Genomic DNA, 26,578 nt, shown 5'->3' with positions numbered 1-26,578 from the left:
TTTAAAAATTAATATAATGTGAAAGGATGAGATCCTTAAAACCGAGGTCTGACATTCCTGTCACATTTATGTTCTATTTTTGTAATATTATTACAAAAATTAAGAAAAAATTCTGATGAAAACTTTTAAGTTGGAGAAACTGTAGTTAGGGCACATTAATTACTACCAATTACTTAATGATTTGCCAATTTCTCTAAAAGATCAAGCCTTACAATTTTCAAAAAGGAAAAATAAAATGGTCTAAATGCAATTTCTAAACAAAATTCCAGGGAGTGGGACGCGGGGGTGATGGAGGAGGGGCATACGAGCAAAACAATTATAACCAGGTCACCCTCATATAATATGCCCTGGGTAAGGGGAGCCCAGGGTACTAACTGGGATCCACAGGGGGGTACCTTGTTCAGAAGGGGGGCTAGGGTTGGGGTTAGCAGAGAAGTCTTCCTCAGAGGAGCCAAAATTGATCTGATTCTATTCATTCTTTCATTCCAGAATTCTCTTTTTTTAAAAAAACTGAATGCTGCTTAACTAGTCCTTAAAACAAAGCACATAAATAACACCAAGCGAATTGTTCTAATAATTCAACAATATCATTACTCTTTAAGGCTCACTGAAATTTTGATAATTTATATAATCAACCACTTCTTAAAATCAATTATTTCAAAGCTCACCTTTTTCACTTTCTTACTTTATTTGGAAAAAAAAAAATTCCTTTCTTGGAAAAAGATGCCAAATTTTATATTAATATTTAATAACAACTGAGGTTATTTCCCTCAGAAAAAGCAAAAAATGATTAAAATAATCATATGTATCTGCAAAATCTTAATTAGAAGTTCGTAAAAACATCTACTATTTTGGTGTTTAATTTTGAATAGCAGTAGCTTAAGTTACTATACAATTTAAAATGCAAACTATTTCTTATAGTTCTAAAAACCCTGCTTGGTAATCATTGATCATTAAGTGTTTTCTAAACAAATGTGAGAAGAGCTGCCTCTGCAAGGAATATCATTTATAAAAATGAAACATACAGAGGATTTCAAGACCTGCCATTTAAGCAGAAATTTAACACATATACACAGATAGCTACTATCAGTTGTTCAAACTTCTTTCTAAAACTACTTAAAACTTGGCCTTCTTGTCCCTAAAACCTCTATTATACTCTATGTTCCCAGATGGTTATGGTACACCTAAAATATGAAGACAAGAATAAAGATAAAGAAACTCCCTTTGTCTTCATGCTCCTGCTATTTCTTTGCAAAGCTATCTCCGCTGACCTTCAGAGTGTTCAGCACTGAGAAGCGGAGAGAAATACCCGGTCTTGGGCCGATTCCACGTCCAGAAGCCCAGCCCTGTTTTATTCCTACCCCTGACCTGAAATGATGCCTGGGGACAGGAAGCAATTATTTGAAACCATGCTGCGCAGCAGTTTGTAAATGAATTCTTTTGGTCAGGGTTTAGTGCCTTTAACTTTGAAACATGCTTGCAAATGTTTACAAATATTGGCATACTCCGAAACAACAGAATTATGAAACATGCAGGATGAGTTGAATTGTAAGGCTTTGGATCTGTTTACTTACACGTGGATCTAATCCGCCTCCTGCCAACTTCAGCCTGGTTTCAAAATCACCCCTGTCATGTGGCCTCAGCCTACCCTGCTCGCCTTCTATTTTGCTGTCGTCCACATGAACGCCGCAGTCCAATTATCCGCCCACGACCCCTAGAACACGTGTTGTCCACACAGAAGTGGTGAGACTTACTGACCTACAGGAAATCTCTGTCTCTGCTCTACAGAGGGTTTTGGTTCCCAGGCCTTCTGAGCTCCTGCAGAGACAGCAGAAAGGTTCCTTCTTGCCTTCTCTGCCAACTCCTGAGCTTTCCTTGGACTCAAAGAAGAAAAAGTACACCCCCCACTTAGAAAAAGGAAAGCCAAGAAGCCAGGCTGATTTCCACAATAAAGGGCAGAGGGCTGAAGAAAAGCTGGCAGCCCAGACGGGGTCCACCTGGCTTTGAGCGGCGGGGCAGAGGGGAAGCGGGTTGGGGAAAGTGCTGGTGGGGAATACGAATCGGATCTCCTTCAGGAGATACGAGGAAATGTCGAAATCCCTTTTAAATATACCTTTGGCAGCTGGTAGGCATTCCGGGTCCCGAGGCACCGGGGGAGGATTGACACATTCATGCGTACTGTGTGTCCTCCCTCTGTCCCCGGTGAAGGTAAAGCTGCCCACTTAGTGTCAAACAGAACAGGCACGTTTACATACTGTCACTTCTAAATAGGACTTATGTGGCTGAACATAAATGACTGGCAGCTGATGCCTAGATACAAGTCTGACAGTACAGGGCCAGCAAGCGCCGCTGAGAGAACAGCAGGAAAAGAGAAGCGACAGCTGCGCCAGAGACGTGAGATTAAGGACACTCACTGCGATTACACGGCCTTGGGAGGGACATGGGCATGCAAATAATTCTGCAAAGGTATTTTTAATTGCGATATCACCTATATGTAATGTTGCATTACAGAGTTATCAGTGAATTCGGGTATTTAATAATCCCCCAAGGACATTTCATTTTAAAGCCTTGTGAATGCTCTTAATTTTTAATTAGGAAGTACATGTCGGTGCGTTTTAGAAATCTTAACATCGTAATTGAAACTTTAGTAGGTGCTTCCCGTAGGGGATCTTAGAGGAAATCGTTCCCCACCTCACCTTCGCTGCAGAATTCCTTTCATCTCTGACAGGTGGCCATCCAACCCCATGGGCAATGGCAGGGCTAATTCTCAAGACATCCTCTTCTCCGTGTAGCTCCCATTGCTATTAACACAAGACCTCTTCCTTCATGAAGCCCTCCTACAGCTCCTACCCATTGGCTTCACTCTGCCCTAAGAACAAATATGGACAAGTCTTCTCATTGAAATAACCCTACATGGCTATCATCCTAAGACTTCTATACATTAATTAAAAGTATGAGAACCACGTCTGAAAACCCTAACTTTAAATGACAGCCCCAGCAAGGCAAAGCATTCCAGATGTGGTCAAGCGAGTACACAGTCTGATGTGCTTATTGCCTTCCTCCAGTCTATATATTCCTATTAATCCTTTTTGTCTTATTTTCAACAGACACCACAAACCACCACAACACAGTGTACAGTGTATAGTCCGCAGGCCCCGCTCCTGGCTACCTGCTTAGCCCATCTCTGCCTCCTGCTCACACCCTCCAGCTGCACTGCATCTCCTTGTCACGTTTTCACAACTCGAAGCGTCTAACTGCCTCCAGGCTTTCTGCATGGTTGTTCCTTCTTCCTGGAAAGTCACTCCCTCTCTTGGACTAGATAGCACACCACCGTCCTGGACACCCCTCTCCCCCGAGCTGAGTAAGGTCTCCCTATCACTTGTTCCCACGGCACTCAGTATTTTTATGGAGCTTTTTCTTACCAGAACTATTTGGATGAACATGTTTTGGGTGAACCATGCTTCCGTAAAAGAGATGTTGAAGTCCTAAACCCTGGTGCCTATCTGGGAACGGGTCTTCGGTTGGTGTTATCAAAGTAAGATGTGGTCATTAGGTTGAGCCCTGATCCAGTACGACCTGTGTCCTTATAAGAAGAGGAAAATGCCATATGATGTCCAAGGCAGACAGTGGAGGGATGCAGTTGCAAGCCAAGGAACCCCAAAGCTGGATGGCCACCAGAAGCTAGAAGAGCCCAAGGGGATTCTTCCCTACCGGTTTCACAGGGAGCCTGGCCCCGCCAACACCTTAACTTTAGACTTTAAGTTTCCAGAACTGGGACAGTAAGTATTTTTATTTGAAGTCACTTAGTTTGTGGTACTTCTTATTTTTTTTATTTATTTTTATTTTTTATGGCAACCCTAGGAAACTCATACACTCCTTTACACTAACAGTTTCTTGAAAGCAGGGTCTGTATTTTATTCATTTGTCACATTTTCAAAGTACTTAGAGCAATTAAAATATAGACAGGAGTGAAGTAAACATTTGTGCAGTGAATGAAGGATTCATACTTGGCTTATAGTCCGCTAAAACCCTCAGGGATCTTTTTTCCTCAAAGATAATTATATACAATGGTCTTCTTGATTCCATTTTGTTTCACTGATTATTTTAAAATTTAAGTCCAGAATTTTAAGTTTCATGTTATTTGGGATTATGTATAATACAAGTCAATTAATCCGTCAATGTATTTAGCATCCTACCTACCCTGATGTCACTGCCAATTTAATAAGCATGTCTTCTATCTTAATCCAAGTAAATGATAAGCATGCTTAAACCTCATGGCAGGCCACAGAGACTCTCTCCAAGCTGGTATCTAGCCATTAATCAACACTCTGGGTATATCATGCAACTAACTAGAAACCCGAGGTTATCAAAACACATGGTGTCAGATGCTTTGCCAAAAATCCTAACACGTTACATTGGAACTTTCCAAATCCACCAATCAGGTAATCATGTAAAAAGAGAGTGTGGAGTTTGTTAGGCATAAGTTGGTCTCGCTGAACTCATGCCAAAACGGATCGGTCATTTCTTTTCCAACTACAGTCCACAAACGGCCAGAGTTTTGCTGGTGAACAGCGTCCAGCTCCCTGCGCAGTGGTTTCTAAGATCTACATTGGCCTCCGTTTTGAAAACAAAGAAATCTGCCTCATGCCTTTCTTCTGTTCCCTTTCTTGTACCTCTGGGCGCCTCTAAGACTACAGGCGGAGACTCCAGACTCATTAACTACAAGTCATTTTAATGTTGTGAGACATAATTCACCCAGGCCTGACACTGGGAACTAGTTTAAGGCAGCTAGGTTCCCTCTGGCCAATTTGGGCTCCAGGTTCCCCTTCAGTTATGTGTTCTGTCCTCCAGGGAGACAGCTACCCCCTGGTAAAGACAAAGGCAAAATCGGGATTTAGCAGCTCTGCCTTCCCTCCGTCACTTACTGCTACCACAGCAGGACCCCCTACACTTTCTCCTCCCTGAGTAAATTTCACATAGATTGCACTCAAACATTCCTTTGCTATTTTTCACAGATTTGTACCACTCACTTTATTCTCCCATTTTTTAAGCCTGAGCACCAACAAATTCCCGTGGCAGCCCCTAAGAACCTTTGCGGTATCCACCCATTGTGTTCCTCACGCTGAGCATTCGACGGGGATCGTGACTGTATTTGTCTTTACTTCTTTCCCGACAGCACTGCCTTATAGGGCTGCATACAGCCCACGGAGTCATACCCCTATTTTCTGTATTTACAAATCTGCTTTGTAAAAATCCAGGGTACACAGACTGAGTCTGCCAGCTGGACACCGCGGAACGTTCTAAGGTATAAGCAAATGATCTCCGTGTCACCAAGAGACACTCCATGACTTTTACCAAAAAGTATAGCCTGTGCAAACTCTTTGAACCCTCTAAACTCACACTACCCAGTCTCCCTGTCTCATTTATCTATGTCAGCAAAGACCATGTTTGTTTGGCAATCTTTCCCAGTCACAGGGAGGTTTCAACGATCCCGCTTACGGGAACGTCCTTGTTTGTCGGCAGCGAAGCGACGTTTCATCAGTCACTGATGAAACATGCAGTGACTTGGTGTCAACTGGAAGGAAAGCAGCTCACTGTTGAATTAAAACCCTGGCAAGCATGTCCTTCCAGGTTGTCACTGTACCTCCTGCAGGGCTTGCGACTCCCGCAGGTCTCATGGCTGAACCCCTCCCTGTATCCTGCTCTCCCTCTAGGACATGCTTCTGTGAGTGTAACTTAGTGAGGAAGCAGGAGGAAATGCAACTAATACTGACTGCAGCTATGATTGGGAGCCACCTCCTCTTTTCATATTCTAAAGCTTGTTTGTTTGATTTTTTTTTTTTTTGAAGATTTTTAAACTTCCTTTCCCCTCAACTAGAGAAATACAACCAAAATATCTTTTCTAATGGGACAGACCAAGAGCCCAGCACATGCAAGATTTCCAGGGAAGGATAGTATTCAACTTAAAAAGTCAAGGCAAACTTCCCTGGACTGAAAGGATCTATTTAATAACACAAATGTAGCAAAAATATGGGAAAAATATGTGGGAAAACGGTTCCAGGTTAGATTACAACTTTATCTGGAAGCAGGGCTAGAGCTTAGCTCTGCGTCATCCTTGACCCTTGCCCCAGTCAATCATTTTGGGTAATTTCTCCATTTCTAAAAGTTAAAGTGCTATCAGTATACACAGCCAGTAAGCATAAGGGAACAAATCACATATGCTAAGCACTTGTTCTCGATGGCATATTGCAGCTCTGTATTTTTCCCTGCTATCAACAAACTAGAAAAAAAAAAAATCAGAGTTAGATGTGAAAGTCGCCCTGTGTATATAAACACATAAACACTTCCACCAATTATTTTACTCATTCCTGAGACGGGAGATTAAAGGAGGAAGGGGAGAAAATTGCTCTTCATTTGCCCCTTTACAATGGCAATGACGACAAAACAATTATTCTCATTCTTCCAGGCATTAAAAAAAAAAAAAAAAAATTAAGATGGCCCTCATGCAAAATTAAACACCTCTAAAAATTCTACTCAGAATCAGGCGAGGTAATGTTACCACTGACATTCATTTGATCCTATAGTTGCTGATAAAAGCCAACTCCTAAAAGCAACCCAGTGTGGAAGGAGCTGGGGTTTCAGAGGCGCGCAGAATTTACCTCTCAGCCCTCCTTTTCTCACTGGTGTCACGAGGATAGTCTCATCAGGTTGTCATGAAGGTCAAGGGAAAAAATATATGTGAAGTGCCCACTGCAGAGCGGGCACTCAATGGATGGCAGTGGCTGTTAACTTATGATTATGATATAAATTAGAGACGTGTTTGACATTCATGTCTTGGAACACCAAAAAATAAGGCATGTATGAAAGGCCACTTTTTCCTTAAAAAGATTTGTAGGTACATAGAAATTAAGATTTAGAATAAAATGGACTGCCAGTCCTGTGCTCTAAATTTAAAGAAGGCAACAAAGGCCCAGGGACTTTTTCCGGGCACATGGACTTTTTCCGGGCACATGGACTTTTTCCGGGCACATGGACTTTTTCTGGGCACATAGACAGCTCTGTCGAGGACACGGTGAGACTCATCACACCGACTTCTATGTCCGACTACTCATGACCACACACGTGCCTTGCTGAGCTAAGAGAGGAAATGATTTACTCACTGCCTGGGTGACCCACGCAGCACCTCTGTGCATGGGTCTCCATCCAGCTCACTCCCAGAGGGCATGCCAGGGGAAGCCCAGGGAGACCAAAGGGGCAGGCGCCCCTCATACTTGCCCCCATCCCACCCTTCTCTTCCGAGAGGTTTTGTATAAACAAGTCCTTTTCCTCTTTATCCAAGTTTTAGAAGTGGAGACATTTATAGGAGAGGAAAAAATATCCATGATTTTGCATTTGAAAAACAAAGTTCTCTTTCTTAACATAGAAATTCCCTTAATGCTCAAACATCAGCACGCTGACCTCAGAGTCTCTTGAAGGCTCTACAATACAGTCTTTCAAATGTCAGGAGACCTGAGAAATCAGAGGCTTAATCTTGCAAATATATGGAACTGTTAAATCTTCTGGGTACAAGGACTTCTGTCCCATCTCATAACTGTGCATTGAAAACTATAAAATATACCATACTACTAATTCTTGACAAGTACATGAGGATTTCTGTTTCTAGAGGTATGGTGGGCTGCATAGTCTGAAGAGCTCTCTTGTAAAAATACAGCTAAATCTTGGGTAAATTACAACACAATATGATAGAGCTCACCAGAAAATAATGAAAATTTCCCAAGGCAAAGACACAGAAACAAATGGACAGACACACACACAGAGAAAGGCAGACAGACAGGGCAGGCAGGATAAATGTGAATGAGTGAGATAAAAGCAGAACAGTGGGCACTAAATTAATGTGAAGGGAACAGATGCCTGTGTAAGCACAGAGCCTCAGACCCGCCTCAGGAGGACAGGGTTGGAACCGAGACTACGCTGGGGCCAGACAGAGGAGCTCAGCAGTCCAGGTGAGTGAGTAGCAGAGTTATGCACATAACAGAAGAGCCTCTTAGCTCATTTATATATACGAATGCAAATCCTCTCCAGAGGAAAGGCCACCCTATTCACGACTTCGGGATTCCCGCTGATACACTTCAGTATAAAATGAGTTCACCATAAAAATATTCCCCAACTCACACAAAATAAACCACCATGTTTCAGTCAATATGAACAACCCACAGATTTAAAGTCCTCAAGACTTCAGACACCAGAAATACCAGACAAGCATACATAGAAAAAGTTTAAAGAAGGCAGATTACATTTTAAAAACGAATTAAAACAAGAGACTACCAAAATAGCCAGGCAGTGGTTTCAATATAACTTATAGAAATGAAAAAAATATAATTATAGAAATTGAAAACTCAGTTTATGAGTCAATCCGCATATTGGACACAGTCGTCAAGAGAGGTTGGGAACCTAATCTGTATTTTGGGGGGTTATGTTTATGCCCAGGTGAAAACAAAAGCAGATGCTCGGGACAAACACTCCCTTCTGTTATATCATCTGAGAAAATGTGATAAAACACAGTGAGAACCCTGTGCAGTCTCTCCTCTTGGCCACTTACAGGATGGCAGAGCAAATTCAGGTCCCAGGACACACGCTCGGCACTGTTTCTCTGCGGCTCGTAAGGTCGTTAGTCTCCAAGGCCCAAGTCTCACCTGTGTCACCTTCCTCCTCTTGCCTGACAGTCACGACAGTCATTAGTGTACAGTCGCAGCGATGTTCTGTAAGCCCCATTCCAAGAACTTTCCAAATACAATTTCCTGAGCATGCCCACTGGGTGTTCTCTCCCCAGGCAGCTGCTGGGCAGAACACTTCCAGCTGGGAAACAAAAGCATTCAGAAACTTGGCCTTCACATTTGGGTTTGATTTCTTCCTCTTGCAACTGGCTGCATGCTAGCAAGGCATTGCTCTGGCATGGGCACAGTAAGGACTTGGGCTTTCTTCAAGGCTTTGCCTGGGGGCTTCCTCCTCAGCCAGGCGGATCCAGCACCCCATGTAATGAGAGACCTGCGCCAGAATGCATAAAGGAGACCACAGCCCAGTGCATGTAAAGCAGGGACAGAGGCAAAGGAAGGGCCCAGTCAGCCCTGTCCTCAAGAGGGACAGAGCTGGAGGACAGAGCTGCAAGACCAGGATTCAGAGACAGCAACTTGTAGCTACCCTGGAAAGAGAAAATGGCAGCAGGAACACAAAAGAAGAGAGACTTTCACTGATTCTGCTTAAAGAGAATTTAATCATCCATTTAATATTGAAGAAGAGTTCTGGTAAGTTCCCACAATGAGACATGTTCATAAAATGTATACAAATAGACTATGGCTGCTATGGCTTTTACAATACTCCTGCTGCTACTCCTGAGAGCTAACATTCTGCCCAACAACCCTATGAGGCAGGTACTATTACTATCTCCAGTTTACAGATCAGAAAACCAAAGCGTAGAGAGGTGAAATACTAGCTAGTCTAGGTCAAAGTCAGGACACAAAATCAAGTCTGTCTGACTCTCCAGAATAAGATATAATATGGACAGTAGCCTTTTAGGATCCATGTCAAGAAGGCTCTCAATGGAACACACACACACACACACACACACACCCTTTTTCCCCTAACAGTTCATTTTCATTGTAGCCACTGAAGATTTTGATTGGTATGCACCATCTAAAGAGACAAGCATGAAGTTTACAATTCTCTCAGCATTCAAAGATCCCCATGAAGAGCCCTGGACTCAGGAAACAGACAGAGAGCTCCGAGGAGCAAAGTGTTAACTAACCACATCCCAGAGACTGAAGCACAGGAAATTCTCTGCCAATAAATCATCCAGTTACGTCGTACGCACTCTGAACTGAGCTGAAATACTATCCAGAACATGCCTTAAGGAAAGAAACTTGTCACACTGGCTTGGTTAAAAGCCAATATTAGCTCACGATTACGTCACCCAGCTCAATGGAGCATGCTGAAGACGTTAGTTTTGAATGCTGTGGAGGAAAAAAAGAAAGAAAGGAAGGAAGGAAGGATAGAAGAAATAAGAAAAAAGGAATAAATGTGGGACAGGAAGATAAAAAGAAGTACTTGGGGTCATTTATTGGTCTCCTGGTATGTCTGGGCACTTGGCATACATTATTTTATTGAACCCTCAGGGGAAATGGCCAATCTTCAGATGATGAAACGAATACTTGGAAACTTTAAGTAACTTGCTCAAGATCACAGAGCTAGATTTGAACCTAAGGCTGTGAAGCTCCAAAGTCCCTGCCCTTTCCTCTGTGCCACAGGGAGAAATGCAGGATTCTGGCTTTTCCCAGGCTCTTGGCAGCCAAATACCAGCTGAAGAAAGATAATTTGAAGGTCATCATCCAGATGTTACCAAAAGAATATCTGGAAGACTTTGGAATTTTAAAACCTCATTTCCAATACATTTTAACCTTCAAATTCATAAACCATCACTACCTTAAGACTGAAAGTTTAATAGTTATGAAAATATAAGCAAATTAAAATATAAGAAAAAATATTTAAGGACCAACAAAAATAACTGGATAAACATCATGTCTTATGACTGTATTAAAATTCTAACATATATTACAACTCATTTCTTCTAGCTACAAAAACCTGCAATTATTTAACATAAGAATGCTTTAATATAGTATAAAAGCTGAAGACTCTACTGCTTTTACTAAAACATACAAGATCTTCTGAAGCATTGCATTCATTTTATAATTTGTCTAGTTCATTCCTTATCTATCTCGTGGGTTCTCAAATACCTAATATTCTTAATTCTCTCCATATTTCTCAATTCAAAACATATTTCAGAACAAAAGTCTTCTGGCCCTATAAATCACATTTTTTTGTGTGTGTCTTAATTTTGCTTAGATTTTATTTCAAATGGCCTCTGATAATATCAGGGATCTTTCTCTTCTATTACCAAACATTTTTTTAGGGCCTTGTTTTGTGCCTGCAAATAAATTGGTATAATTCAGCTGAAGTCAACGTTACTTTCCTAATCCACAGAAGGAATCTGTTTGAAGGAATGAAAAGGGGGAAATCAGCGGAGATATTAGATATATATTTAATACGCCATTTGAAGTCTGCCTATAGAACTCCCACATTAACGTAACACCACAGTCTGCTAGTCTAACTCTAGTCCCTTACTCCTTGGACATTGCTTGCGGGACAGGGGCCTGAGCTCCAGTATGAACCCTCAGACATTAAGCCTGCAGAGGGCAAGGGTTTCACTTGACTGCTTTGTACATTGGTGTCCTCCAAATACCTGCAGAGTACCTAGCCCAGAGCAGCCACTCAAATATTTCTGAATGTTCGGATGTTTGGCAGTAGCCACCATCTTTTTTCATAAATGTTACCCAAGCAAGTACAGTAAAGAGTGACCAGGAGTGGTGAGGGGTCTAGAAACCATGTTGACTTGACTAAAAATTAAAGAAATTGCAGGTACTGAGGCACAATAAGTGGGGATGGATCGGGCCCATAAGGAATACTGATCAGAGTCTGGCCAGTAACCTTCAAGTTACCAGCCACATGCTGGGCAAGCCTCAGACTCAGCCAGAGTCTCAGTCTTCCCATCTTCGAGAGAGAAGTGCTCTAAGGAATAAATGAACAAGAAAAGAAAGACCTAGAGAGGCGATGATAACTTCCCTTGAATATGTGAATGACAATGTGTAAGAAGATGACTCTATCTCTATCACACTTGAAGACCAAAACTCCAAATACAGGAGATAAATGTAAAATGGTATGATACTGAACCAACGAACTGCAGCCTTCCCTAATAAAGAGTGTTCCCACCTATAAGAAGCTGCCCGCCTCGGCAGGTGTCAGATCTGTCTTTGTTTTAAGAAGAGAACATGCGATTCAGAATGATTCAGAGAGTTCTGCAAATTTCTGCAACCAGGTTTAGTTAGAAGGGTATTAGCTAAGGTATCTGCCAACTCAGATTCTGATTTAATAGCTTGATTTCTCTCTCTCTCTCTCTCTCTCTCTTTTTTTTTTTTTTTGATAGCTGAAAAACTAAGTTTTTCATGAATCTCTGCCTATGTAAAAATGAGGTCAGATAATGGGTAGTTTACACAGACGTCTGCATTGTCCACAACCTCCCACCCAGCTCAACATCCTGTTTACAAAAAAAGTAGCAGTCATGTCCCCAGTGATCAGAAAATAGAAAACCCACAGGTATGTCCTCATAATATTGATGACTTTGGAAAAGTGTCAAGGGACATAACATCATTACATATCCACCATTCAGATCAAATAAGTACTGATTTGGTAAGCCTTTCTTAAGTTTAAAGGTTCACCTGATGCAACAAGTCTATTTTAGTGGTAACTACTATAATCCCTCTTTCTCTCCCCTTCTTCTGATACCCCAGGTATGGAATATTTCATTCTGGATAGCAGGTAATACCTTTACTAACAGCTCTACCAGTGCCCCTCTCCATCATACATAAAACATCTTCCTACAGGACCAGCCAACCTCTGTCACTTAGCCACTTAGTCCACCCAGACAATGACAATGCTAAGCACTGGGAATATTCAGGCCACACATGAACAGGAGACTTTATCTTTCTCATTTCAGTTAAATTTACCAGTCTCCACCACCCTTACCCTCACTACTGCTATGCTTCCAGGACTTATGGTAGTTGGGGTTCATAATTTGAAAATGTAGAATCTGCTTGGAGACGAGACTTATTTGGTCATTTTTACAAGACAACATTTTTGGATAAAATGAAAGGATAGTGAAGCTAGCTTAATAGATGACTATGGGATCTAAGAAGCAGAAGAACATTCTACAGAGCAAAACTGAGTTCTGTTCCCACTCAGGGTAGCTTTGAGAGAAGAGGGAAATCTGAAAAACTTAAAATTTTAAGTTATTCCAAAATTAGATAGCTGAAAAGAGTCAACTCCCATCAACAGCTGCTACACATTTACCCAGTCTCTTCCTCTCTCTGTATTCTTAAGAAGGGAAGATATATTTGGAATTGCTTTATGTACTAGTGCATTCTGACATATTTAAAGAGATCTAGAATAAAAATATAGGTTTTCTGGGCTGTTTTTGCATTCCACATCTATGTTCACATTGTGAGGGACTCGGCTGGGTTCTTTATAAATGTTTTATCAGTCACTCCTGCCAAGTCCAAGTGCATGCCTTGGGGACGCAGTATTTTTAAGATTGACTGCTCTCAGGTTCCCCACCATTCCTCATCATTCCTTACTATATTATACTTTAAAAGGCCATGTTATTTGTTATTTTGTTCTGGGTACAGAGACACCAAGAAGTCTGACCTAGAATATAAGTTCCAAGAGCTCAAAAAACATGTCCTGTTTTATTTGTGTCTATATCTAAGTACACAGGAAAGTTCTGCCCTTGGTGGGCATTGGATAACTACTCGGTGGTCATATGTTTTAAAAGAAAGAAAAATTAAATGAGGAAGTTTAAAAGTTTATCTTTGGGCCATTGAGCCAAAGATTTCACTTGCTTAAAGAATGGTGATAATGCTGTGAACTCACTGGTTCTGTATGTCACAGGCTGTCAGGAGGTGGCTTGTGAAGGGACATAAACATTGGTGGCTCTTGTATTGGTTCCAACTCTCTAAACTCTAACTTTCAGCATCTTAGCTGTAAGTGGGAAATTTTTTAAATGGGCAGGATCCTTGTCTAGGCTTTGTAAACCTCTCAAAGGTTAGCGCTTGAAACGTGAAGTTTTTATAAAATTAAAAAGCTGAACTAAATTATGTTCTGCCAGATATTTTTAAGTGTAATACTTCTTTTAATATGTATATATATCGTCGTCGGCAGCCGTCCGTCTCGAGAGACGATGGTGTAGCTAGCTTCTTAAGAGTCCATCTGCACCGCCGAGAATGGCTGTGCAGTCCGACTCGGGAGTGACACGGTATCTGTCTCCTCCCGTGTTGAATCGACATCTTGCGATGACGCTGAAGCTACAGAGCCTGGGCAGGGTGATATGGAGGGTCTGCTGTTGCCCATGCAGCAGACCCCCCCTCTCTTCGCAGCTGAAGGGTCCAAGGGAAAGACGGAGTCGATACAGCTTGGCTTCAGGTGCGCCGCAGGAGTTGCCGGTGTTGACTACAACGTCAAACCGCCTTAGGGACTCCGGCTCCGGATTTTCTGTCGGGGTTTACTCCCTTAGCCTTTCCCCTGAAGAGGTATGCCGCAAGGCAGCGGAGGTTTTTTGGAGTCAGAGTTTTCCTTCTCTGATGTACCCTGACTGGAAGATCGAACCAGTGACACTTAGCTCGCAGGCCGACGCTCAATCCACTGAGCTAAACCAGCCAGGGCCATGTATATATATATATATATATATATATATATATATATATATATATACGATTAATGCTTTAGAGGCAGATATCACTGAGTACACATCTAATTCACTGAATTGATCCTGTGCGCCATTTTTACAATGGCAAATGTATTCGCTGGTAACAGGATTTCGTAAAGCTGTAAATTTACTACTCGAATTTAAATGACGAACCGAATATTTTCTAGCTCCATTTAAAAGTCACTCAGAAAAGCAAGGACTGAACGTGATGACTCACAGAGAGGCTGGCATCCCAAGAAACCACGATGTTGGCCCATTTTTAGAGGAACTACAAAGTGCTACTCTGTGCAGTTACCATGATGCTGCAAACGGGACGCGGAAACAGATTTCTCTAAAAAGGCACAGAATTTCACTCCCTGTAGTCACTGGTGGGTTTGGTTTTGTACTCTAAAAACCTTGCCAGTTATCCTCAAGTTCGCCCTTGTCAGGGAGGAGGGAGAGGGGGTGTAGGGAGAGAAGAAGGGAGAGGAGGCAAGCAAAGATACCACCCGGGAGGTGCTGACGTGCAGTCTCCCACACACTGGCGTGCTCCCCGATGCCCGTGCCAAGTGCACAGAGCAGTGTTGTTCAAGGCTGACCTTATCCGAAGGAGAACATACAACCTCCGTGCCAAGGATAGCAGATAGTCAGGGGAGACGCCCAGAGCGTGGTCCACAAAGGAGCTCAGGGTCTCTGAGCACTAGATTCAGGTGTAACCGGACAGTGTGTGCATTTGCACTTCCAAATAGAAGAAGGAAAATGAGAGGGGAGGAGGAGGAGGGAGGAAGAGGGTCTGGAGCCAGCTGTAAATGTTCTCTCTGTTACAGGCTGAATCATCTGCTCCTCCCAGGAACACCCCACTGCATACCAGGGTCCCTAACCTCTGTGAATAGCAGCGTACCAGGCGTGCTCAGAAGAGATGTCAAGGGGCTCTTGTGGAAACCCTAGGCAATAATGAATGAGAACGGGCTGCTTGCTATTTTCTCTTCTACACAGGACAGGAGCCTATAAGCTTCTTCCATGATTTACTTAATCAATGCTGACTATTATCCCTTCAAAGATGTAAAAACTTCAACTCAGGAAATAATCTCTGTAGAAGTTTCATTGAAGTGAACATGAGACCAAAATTACTTTCTCCTCCTCAAACATTATTCTGCATATATCATTTTCTTGAAGGCAAAAAATCGTAAGAATTTCTTGCATTTTTTCTTCTCCTTTTACTTCACTCAAGAGAAATTACACTTAGCTCAATCAACTGAGCACTTGTCTTACAATTCTCGAAAATGGCCTGAGTTATGATTCATGCATACAGACTTAGGAGGGAAATTACATAGTTCAACTTTCCTGATGCCGCTGGTCTAATATGTAATGCATTCAATTATCTGTGATGAAGTACAGGCCCATTCTTAAAACAGAAGAGTCTTTCAACTGAACTTGAAATTACCGTTGGTACCGGAAACTACAGCTGGTGTCTGCACTCATGACTGGTCAAGCTACTTCCACTCTAGGAACACCATCCTGCCTGCCCTATGCCACTGTCAGCTCCGCCACTCACCACTGCACATCGAAGCCGACCTATCGCTGTGAACAGGCCAGTGGCAGTCAATTAACAGAAAGCCATATTTTAGATCACAACTGTACTACATACTTTCAAAACTGGGATTAGGGAAATAGCGTGGGTTCTCGAGGCCTTGCTTAAGGCTCAAAATCCTTATAAAAATCAATTTACTACTATTTCCAGTAGTTTGGTGGAATACATGGTGCCTTCACTTTTCAAAGTCACTGGAACAATTTATCTGTTTTAGACGTGGTCAAGGAATGCAACATACCTAGAGTCAGCAATGCAGTAAGACTAGGACTTGAATTTATAATAATGTTTAAAGTGACAATACTAGGTTGTTTGTCCTCACTATCTTTTGTACTCCGTAGCAAAAAAGACCAGAATAATGTAAATATGCTATTCATTATTCAGAAAGCTCATATGATCCGTCCCAAGGAGACAAAATGCACCATCAACAGAAATTTTATGCAAAGCCTGCTCTTTTCTTTGTTTGGTTCACTGAACTAAGTGCAAAGCATCTGTTACCTATGATAATCAGAAAGAAAAAAAAATTCAAACAGCTTTCTAAAAAAGATAGCACAATAGCCTTCCACACGGAACTTACGTGTTTAAAAGCACCACTTATGAGACTTAACCCACATGTACAGTCTTTGTTTTTAGGTTAGGGTTGCATTTTTCCATTTTGGGGGGATGTGAGCATGCCGTTGAAAAAAAAATTAACATCATCAGAATGCCACTCTACTAACGTGCCTCATTCAAATGTTAATTTCCAACCTATATTAAAATCTAACAACTTCTCAGTTACAATTGTATTTTATCCCCATTTATGAGATTCCTGCCACAGAAGTAGCGTATTTGAGTGGTTGTGATCTGCCTTCCCAGAAGCAGAATGCCTGCGTGGGAATCAGTGCCTTTGTTAAGCCAAAATGCTTGACTTCGTCTTCACTCTGCCCCTCGCTGTCTGACCTCATATGTTACACCTCTTAAGATCTGTTTCTTAATCTATAAAAAGAGAACTCTAAAATGTCATTCTCAGGAGCCTGCTTCCCTTTCAAATCTGCCCAGCACTGTGCTTGGCAACCACATGGCACCAGCAGCTCAGAAACGGTCCCCGGCCAGAGAGGCTGGAGATGAAGCACCCAAAGCTTCAGAAATTGCCCGCATGACAAGTTTCAATGCATCGTTCAGTTCAGGCTAAAGGGATATGAAACCAGCTACCCCAACAGTGTCTCCCCACTAGTACAGTGGAATCACTGAATTTACAGGATAAGCCTTTCTTCATGTGTTGCCATCTAACAAAGAAAGTGATTTCATTTTAAAGGTGATATTCTAGGTTTCAGGAGAGTTTAAAACAGGGTCAGCACAGGCTCTGCTGCCAAAGCTCTACTACTACAAACTTCATCAACACCCACTGTTGTTTCTCAATGGCATGTGGATGTGCTTTGTGCTGTTTTCTTGATGAACACAGCACATGCAAGTCTTACTCCACCTACACAACCACCGGGCGACAAATGGAATGCATTTAAAGAGGGCTGTTTTTTGCAACAAAACATTACAAATCCTGACCACTTACAAAGCCCATCTTGCAAAAGATAAGTTCAGCAGAGAAATCAACTTGTACATTGCTCGCTTTGCCTGTTATTCATTAGGTACATTATTAAATCAACATGAGAAGGAAAGAGAAAAGCTTTAGGTTATTTTATACTTTCAAAACTAACCACACTCTGCAGGGATGCTATGTTGCTCTTCAGTGTAACCTCTTAAGTTCTACTAAACTGCAAGTTTATTAAGTTCCAAAGGTTTCTACAAGAAGGTCCACATCAGACTGACACTGAGCTATAAGGCTGGATTTCAGATGTCACTCTAAAGATGCTCCACTTGTAGTAAGAAAAGAGGGCCCTGACTATTTATCCATCCTTTTTTTCCCTTCTCATTTATGTATATATTTATAATTCCTCAATTAAATTGATCTCAGCTCGACTTAGAATTAAACTCCCTTCCTGGCCCACAGGGAGGCACAGAAACCTGTGAACCTGCGAATTTGGAGGAAATAAGGGTGGCGACTCTGGAGACACCTGAGGTCCAAAGTGTTCCTCTGAGGCCAGGGAAAGGCTCCCACCATCGCACAGATGACAACGGTCATCATTGTGTCACTGTCATGGCTCTTGAAGACACACCTTCTTCTGAGCCGGCTCATGAGCAGTCTTACGACGTCAGCAAGAGGAAAGGAGACCACGAAATCCTCATCCTGCCCCAGAGGGTTCTCTCCTGAGAGAATGCTCAGGGTTTACTCCCAGCTGGGACTCACTAAAACACTAAGCAGTGCCGTTTTGTTTCAGGGTAGTGAACAATCGGAACTCTCAGTACGTTTTGGACTTGGATGAAATTTGTTACTCCTTCTGTCAGCTCCTTCATAAAAGTCCAGATCAATGCAAGATGTCAAAACTAAATGCTTAAAGAGCAATCTCACTTGGCTTGATTCATCATAGCCAGGTGACTTCATTTTCTTGCATTGGCTGCCTTGGAACAAAGGTAAACTCCTCAAGTGGCCCAAACACTCTCGAATGGAATTGAGCCCTCCGGATGGAGTTAAAACTCACGTAGGGCTTCTTCTGGGTCTCACAAAACTGTCTCCGAAACAATCGCTCAAATCACAGAGAATTAACAAAGCCAAATAAAACTCGCTGCTGGATTCAAAAACAAATATAAAATTGTGTTGCTTCATACAATCATTAAAGCCAATAAAAAGGCCTATAGAGAGCAGCCTGAATTTTTCAAACACGGGCTTTTCCTAGAGGAATTCACAGAGGAATTCAAACCTAAGTTGATACAAACTATTAGAAAATTTTCATTTAAATTTCATCAGGAAAAGTAAGTAGCTAAGTAAGTTGCAAACATCCTGTCGACTATGAGCCCACAAAAAAATAATAAGTACCCTTTGCTTCGGGAGAACAGGAACATTATATAATTGCATACAGGACTGCCTCGTTTTACTTCCCTTCACTACAATGCATTTCACAGATGTTGCATTTTTTACAAATTGAAGGCAAGATCCTCCACCAGCAAAAAGATTACGAATCATTTTATTGTAGTGGTCTGGAAAGGTATACCTGCTTAAAGTGAGTTTCAGAAAGAAAAAAAAATCACTGTAAAGCAAGCAGTTCTTCTGGAAAAAAGGGGAAAAATTTGTTCAATAAAGATATTCTCTACTTGAAGGAAAAACACAAAGGAGACATTTGTAAAATTTTTAATTTATTAATTTAGTTAGGAAATATTTATTTACAATTTAATTTACTCATAAGTTCTTATAAAATAATAATACAATGAATATCCATCTACCACTCAACCCAAGAACCTAAGCTTAATAATATTTATCAGTCATACAATAACCAATAATGAATGACGGCAGCGTGTGGCAAATAAAGAATTATGATTGGTGGAATTCTGAGCATCTAAGGTCCATTAAACAAAAATATTGTGCAGTGATTTTTACCTAATAGAAATGAATTCACCCCAGGGTTTCTTTATATAAAGATCTCCACCTAAAATATAATCTCTGAATGTGCTTTAACTCTGCTAAGACCTTTCAGGATAGTTTGAATTTTCAGTTAACAGTCACAGTTTCCTGGAGGCCTAGGGTGATAAACAATGAGCAATTTTGCCAAATTATTAGTAAGTATTATTGCTCTCCAAAATGCAAATTCTGATGAGCAACTGTTCGGTCAGAACTGAGGTCTAAGGGACCCAGGTTTTATGAAAGCGCAACCAGAGGAGGAAAGAGTCATGGTTTGTAACAGCAATGATAGGAACCGTATGGTGATGCCGGTACCAGAACTGACTGACCACTTGGTCTATGCTAGGAACACATCATATGTATATTTAAAAAAGAAAACTTTAGGATAGATTATTCTCCTCTCCTGATACCTTCAGCTCACGGTACCACTCAAGGCAGCTTCATCATTTTCTTCCCACTGCGTGTGTACTTGTTCACTCCTTCACTGGGTGGTCAGCACCCAGAGAACAGAGACCAAGTTATTTATTCTTTGCTTCTCTATGGACTCTGAGGCTGGGCCACAGATATATACAACACATATTCATCCAAACGGATTAACTGACTGCTGATCATGAAAGACTCCAAATACAATACTTCGTAGGATGTTTTTAGAATCAAAGTTACGAAGTCATATTTCCTATTCCAAGGGAATCCCAATACATCAAACAGTGTTCATTAATTTGGATGCTCATACAGTTGCTAAATACTATACATTTTGCATGAGTTTCACAAAAATCAAATCCAGTTCTTTCCACCAAAGAGATACCTTCTTTCAGAAAGGAAAACGCACTTTGCATGTGATACAGAGGTGATGTCCCACCTCCAGCGCTCAAATCTAGAGATTTCTGTGTGATTTAAAAAGAAAACAAACAAACAAACAAACAAAAAAAACCACAAATTGAATTGCATTCTGAAAAATCTGTCCTGAGTTCAGATTAAGAAAGTAGAGAAATAAGTCCTGACATGCAAAGGGACCTCGTTTTCCCCTTATGGTTCAATGTACAATAACTGTTAATTCTGCTAGTGACTATCATCCTCGTCTTCATTTACCAACATGACAGCTGGATACCCAGAGTCAATGCAAGAAAAGACTCTAACACAACAACCTTTATCTTCTAATTATGATGAAATTACCAACTCATATCTTTGTGCCAACACAGGAAACAAATAAATAAAAGGCAAGCTTTAAGCTTTATTTTATTACTTGCCTTTTTGAAGGAATAAACATTTTTTTCATTAAAAAAAATGGAACAGATACAATTATCTTAAAAATATGACAAAAAAAAAAAGAAAAGAAAAAATGGGCAAAGTAGAATAATAAGAGGAGAGCATCTAACTAAATTGCAGTATCGTTCAGCCTCCTGGTCACATCGAGCTCTCCCCACTGTGATCACCTGGCCTCCACTGGAAGCACGTGGGCTCTGACCACACACAGAACACTACAGTAGGTAAAACTGTACAAAGGCTAAGGGCGGCCTTGACACAATCAGAGTGGGTTAAAGAAAGAAAAGAATTTTTCCCACGATTATGGGAAAAACTAGCAAGGATCAACAAGGGACATAAAAATTCTTTGTTTGCAAACTATTCCAAAAATGAATACAAAATAGTCTCTTTTCCCCCCTAACTCCTGGGAGAAAGGTTATGAAATGCTCTATGTCGTCCACCTCATTGCCCAACCCGAGACGAGGCTCACGTTGGAAAGAGCGGTGCGCGTGTGCAGCCCAGGAACAGGTGTGCGGTGTTGGTTCTGTTTCCTAATTTATTTCTTTTTTCTGCCGTGGGATAGGAAGGTGGCGTAAAGTTAAATACAAGACATTGGCAGCACTAAATCATCACATAGGATGGTCTAGCTTGATGTTTCAATCTTGGGGGCAAGAAATCCCAAGATTTTCAACAACATATCCAGTAAAACAGAGAACCACTATTTCCTGGCGGAGAAGGATCCAAAGTTAATGTCTAAGTAACAGAAGAGACATGACCCACCTATTCAAAGCCAGCCTTTGAAATACAAACCACACTAACTAAAATCTTAAAGTCAACAGGAAGGGTACCTACCACTGAGACGGTTAACTAATGGCAGCGGTGGCTACTCTGAGAAACATTTAAAGTTCAAAAGTGTCCCAGAATCACATGAAAAACAATAGTCTACTGCTTACTTCCACAGATTAATAGATAACAGTTATGTTTACCAAGTTGGACAAGCTAAGTTAGTAGGTAAATCATGCTCTGATGATCTTAACTCAGCTGGTTAAAGCCTGATAAACTAGTTAGAGCCTGGTCTGCTTTTGTCAACGGCAGCAACCGCCTTTCCGTGACCACAGACAACGCTGCTGGAATACCAGCCAGAGGGGCAGCTGAAGGGAAAGATGGGAAGCATCCAGTCTGTCCCGACCCACTCAAACAAAAACACCAAGCACACGTGCTTCTGACTTCTGATGATGGAATAGTAGGCAGCAGCGTCTTCCTAAACAGTCACGTGCTGCTTAATGATGTTTCGGTCAAAGACGGGCCATCAGCTGCATCTATGATGGCGGTCCCTTGAGACTGGGAGATTCCTATCATGTTGTGATGGCGTAGCTGCCTTAAGGTCATGGCACATTCCTCATGTGTTTGTGCTGGTGCTGGTACTGGGCTACCGGCTGCACAAAGCACAGCACATACAATTATGTGCGGGACATAATATTTGAAAATGGCAATACACCACTATGTGACTGGTTTGAATACTTACTATATTATACTTTTTTCATTATCTTCAAGTGAACTATTTCTACTTATAAAAAAAAAAACGTTTGCTGCCAACAGTATGCCTTGTGACACTGGCAGCAACCTCACATCTCGATTGGATCATTTTCTCTGATTTGATCATGACTTAATCTCATGTTGTTTTGCACAGCAGCATGCTGTACAGGCTTGGAGCCTACGTGTGCCAGGTGGTCTAGGTGTGTCGCAGGCTGTACCATCCAGGATAGTGTAAGTGCACTCTGTGACGTTTGCACACCAGTGAAATTGCCTGACATTGCATTTCTCAGAACATATTCCCATCTTCCCATCATTAAGTCATGGATGAGTGTGTTCCTTACATGTTTTCTGGGATAGACAATACTGAAGCCATCTGCTTATAGGTGTTGTTACTTTCTATAAAATTACGACAAAGTAAGACCTACTCTTAAAATCCCTCAGCGGAAGGTTTACAGAACGTAAGTGTAGAATCCCTCTAAAATGGAAGCTACGCATTACTTTTTAGTGGTCCAGTATCTGGTACAGAGTGGGGGACTCACTCATTTTCAAATAAAAAGTAGAAATTTGAAGATAGACATAACACCCTTTCTCAAATTATTGAAATCGGTGGCATTCAGTCAATGATGAAGACATACTGAGCATGTATTCTGTGCCGGACACTGTGCTAGACAGTAGAATGAAAAATTAAAACAGAAGACAATGAAAAGAACAATTCTATTTTTTAAATCAAGGCTATGGCTATATCTGTGTGGTTTTAAATATTCAGATTCAAGGTGCAGGAATGAGTAAACCACTTAAGATTTTCAAAACCACTTAAGACAAGCAGTATCACATAACTGAAATCAGAAGGCTGACTGAGGTTTTTAAGACAGGCATGTCTCAGAGACACTACCTTTGTTCTAAATGTCTGACACCCAGTAAGTAGTCTGTAAGAAGCCACTGCTTAAAATCGATGTGCCCGTGTCATGTTTGGGGAAATAAACAGCTCTGTTCTGAAAGTTGGTCCACGAAGGACACCAAGATAGAAATAGCAGGTGGCTCTGAACACTAAAAAAATACATACATTTCTAGACAGGCAGGTATGAAGCAGGAAGAAGAGAGAACAAAACAGCAGGGAAGACAGAAACGAGGCTAAACAGAGAAGTCACCAAAGGAAAACGCGAAGGGAAAGCTCACTTGAAAAAGTGGGCTCCAAAGAGACAAAACGGTCACAGATGGAGGCTCCCAGTGTGGCCAGAAGAGCCAGGAGACAGTGACAACTTGAGCAAGGAAGCAGGAGAAGAGGACAGAAGCGGGGCCATCCAGATAGGAGAGCAGGCTCTCCCTCTGCAGAGGGGAGCACGTTTCTCGTGGAAAGCAAGAAGCATGAGCTTGACAGTTCCTCAGGCACGTAGGTTCAAATCACAAAGACAGATGGGAATACAAGATGAAAAGCTCCAGAGTATTCTGGGTTTTTAAAAAACTCCAACAGCTACCAGGTCTCCTCCCCTCCCAGCCTCTCTTTTCGTTTACTGGCTCCTGACAGTGATAAAGAGCGAGCTTCACTGATGTGCACAAGAGGCCAAGGAGTCTGCAAACTGAATCCTTGCAGATACCACCCAGGTTTTGCTCTGGTCTCCAAGGCCGTGGCAAACCCTAGAAGATTAAAATGCCTTAAGATAAATGGCATTTTCTAATCAAGGCACAGTAGAAACCAAGGGAGGGGCAAGAGACAAACTGAGAAAAACCCCAACAAACGATGTGAGATGTGACCTCCCACAGTCAAGCCAGAGTAGCTGATTAGCAACCTTTTAGTAAAAGGAGAAATAAAAAATGCTTATGTTCTTCTGCACTGAGAAATCAGTTCATCTTAAGCTTTAGTGCCATTAAAGGGAAAAAAGGATTTAATATTACCAAAGGGAAAAAGCAACCCTAAGAAAGTACACAATGAATATTCTTACCCTGGTACATCCCCTAGAACAAGACCACAAATACAAATGTTTGCAAGGTGCTGAGGAGGTAATTATTATTAATTCTCAGGGAGGGGGAAAAAAAAAAAAAAAAAAAAAGACAACTGAAGTTTTAAAGACCAGCTGGGGCAAGAAGGAGAAAGTGCCAAGTCAGAGAACCCACGCTCTCTAACTACGTATGCTAGATCTGCACCCCCAGCATCCCCTCATGAAAGGGTGAGTGTTTCTGTGCAAATGACTAGAGGAATCTTATTCCCAGTCCTGCAGGTACGGTCCCTACATGATTTTTTTAGGCAGTCCTGCATAAATACTTGAAAGTTCGAACATTTTTATTCCTGAAATCTAGGTACTGTTTCCATATAGAGGACCTGTGAGCTGTTTCTTTTGAGTATCTCTAAGACACAATTTCTGCATGTTACTCCATGGACTGGCCGTCGCGTCAACGGTTGTCAGGCTCTCTGGAGGAACATTACTCTGGCAATGGGTCTTGTGATTCCCTAAGCGTCAGGAATGGCATTTCGAGTTCAAGGCTGACGGCTGCATGAAATAGGCTTTAAAAAGTAGAGCCCATTTCAAACAGGTTTAAAACTGCACCCATTTACTTTAAAAATACCCCAACGGCACACCGTGACGGGCCACTTTACCTGTTCTGCCAGTCCCGGGCTGGTCTAGGACGTGAAAAGGCTTCCAAAACCCCAAATGGTGTTTTATATTTAACCCAAGAACCCCAAAGTGGCAGAATGCAACTTCAGGGACCCCTGGGTGCGCAGAAAGTGGGGAGACCCGGTCTGCTCTCCCGGAGAGGACTGCCCAGGGACCCTGGGGACAGCAGTGGCTGAAGGGCCCCCGCGGAGTCGCCATGTCAGACGATCCCCAGCTCCTAAGACTGGTGCACCCTCCGTAGACCCCGATGCCTCGGGTGCCCAACGGGAAGAAGCGCAGTCCAGAGCGCAGCCCCACGGACGAGGTTTCGGGGCGGCAGCCCCTTCCCGCAGCCCCGGGACTCCCGTCTCAGCGTCGCTGGAGCGCGGCCACTGGGCAGCTGCGCGCAGCTGGACGCGGGCCCTTGACGCCCCTGCCCCTGCCCCAGCCCTTCCGATCCGGCCCGGGCGCCTAGGCCCCCCATCGCCTGCGGCCCCTGGGCGAGGCCCGAGACTTGGCAACTTACTGGGGCAGCGCTAGGGCTGCGTGTAGAGGGCGGTGGACGGCGAGCGCCTGGAGAACGTCGTGGGCCGAGGCTCAGGAAGGCTGGAGCAGCAACCGCAGCCGGGCTGGACCCTACGGAGAGCAGCTCCCTGGCCGCAGCGCTGCAAAAGGCGGCCTGGGCACGTGGCCGCCCCTCTGTGTAGCCGACCCGGGGGTGGGGCGTGGGGCCGGGGTGGCACCGCCCCCTCCCCTCCCCCACGCTCGCCTCCCCCACGCGCGCCCGCTTGCCGCCGGGGCCAATCCTGGCGGTAGGAGGCGCCCTGGCGCTGGGGCTCAGGGACTGCGCACCGCTTGCAGCAGGGACACCCGTGAACGCGCGCTCGCCTGGGGCTGGGGGGGTGTGCGGCCCCGGGACCCACGGGCCTGAGAAGCGGGACCCTGCAGGGAGTGAAAGCCAGGCGCTCCCAGATTTCTCGCTCCCCATGGAGGACCCAACCTCAGGGGCCTTTCCAAAGCAGCGTGCTTCCTAGTAGGGTTTTTGTCCTGAGTTTACTTTTCATTTTCAGAAGAATTAGTAAATATAATTATGATAACGATAAGTAGATGTTTAAACGAGTGTGCTTTGTCAAATAGTACTACTTCACCTTTAAAGACCACGAAGGTTTATTAAAAATGTGCAATTGCTGTTTCGAAACTCCGATAATGTGACTGGGTAGTCATGCTTACTTGGGGGTGGGCTATTAGAAAATGAAATTTGCGATTTCTGAGGGCGCAAGAGAAGTCACGTAATCAAGGTTTCCCATACTGGGCTACTGTTTGCTTTAGGCATCTCTGATGACAGTCACAATATGAAACTATGTTAATTTTCATCCAAAAGGAGGCAACGAGTGTATGTTATTATTTACGTTTTATAGGAAGTTCTACCTTATTTTGTTTCAAATTTTGATAAACATCTCTTTATTCACTTACCAGGAATACCACTAACTTTGGCAAAGTTCCAGTCATATTGATGCATTACACATATATTTTTAAAGTCACGCTCTAAATCATTCTTTACTTCTTTAAGACAGATGCTCCCAAGAGAATCCGATGAAAGGTTTGCGGCTTCGCTCCTGAAAATGCTCCTGGCACAACATCTCAGTGACTATTTCTGAAGTTCACCTGCATGGCGAAGCTCTCCATTCACCGCATTAAAGAACTGGAAGTGGAAATAGCACCGTGGCTACGAGACTATTACCTGTTCTAGTGAGTGTCCTATGTAACAGAGGAGACTCTTCTATTTT

General features: G+C 42.6%; 1 protein-coding gene across 1 annotated transcript in view; it reads right to left on the bottom strand.

Annotated features, from left to right (window-relative positions):
• The window catches only part of SLC7A2 (solute carrier family 7 member 2), a 49,559-nt gene extending 24,082 nt beyond the window's left edge, over positions 1-25,477 (bottom strand). Inside the window, exon 1 of the mRNA XM_090258823.1 lies at positions 25,318-25,477. The gene's annotated coding sequence lies outside the window, so the exon portion shown is untranslated. The remainder of the gene's footprint in view (positions 1-25,317) is intronic.
• Between the last annotated feature and the right edge of the window lie 1,101 nt (positions 25,478-26,578).

This window comes from Furipterus horrens, unplaced genomic scaffold, assembly GCF_987537825.1.
Source record: "Furipterus horrens unplaced genomic scaffold, mFurHor1.1.pri manual_scaffold_12, whole genome shotgun sequence".
In the NCBI taxonomy this organism is placed as follows: Eukaryota; Metazoa; Chordata; class Mammalia; order Chiroptera; family Furipteridae; genus Furipterus; species Furipterus horrens.
The sequence above is the reverse complement of the archived record's forward strand: the minus strand, read 5'-3'. Positions and strand labels throughout refer to the sequence as shown.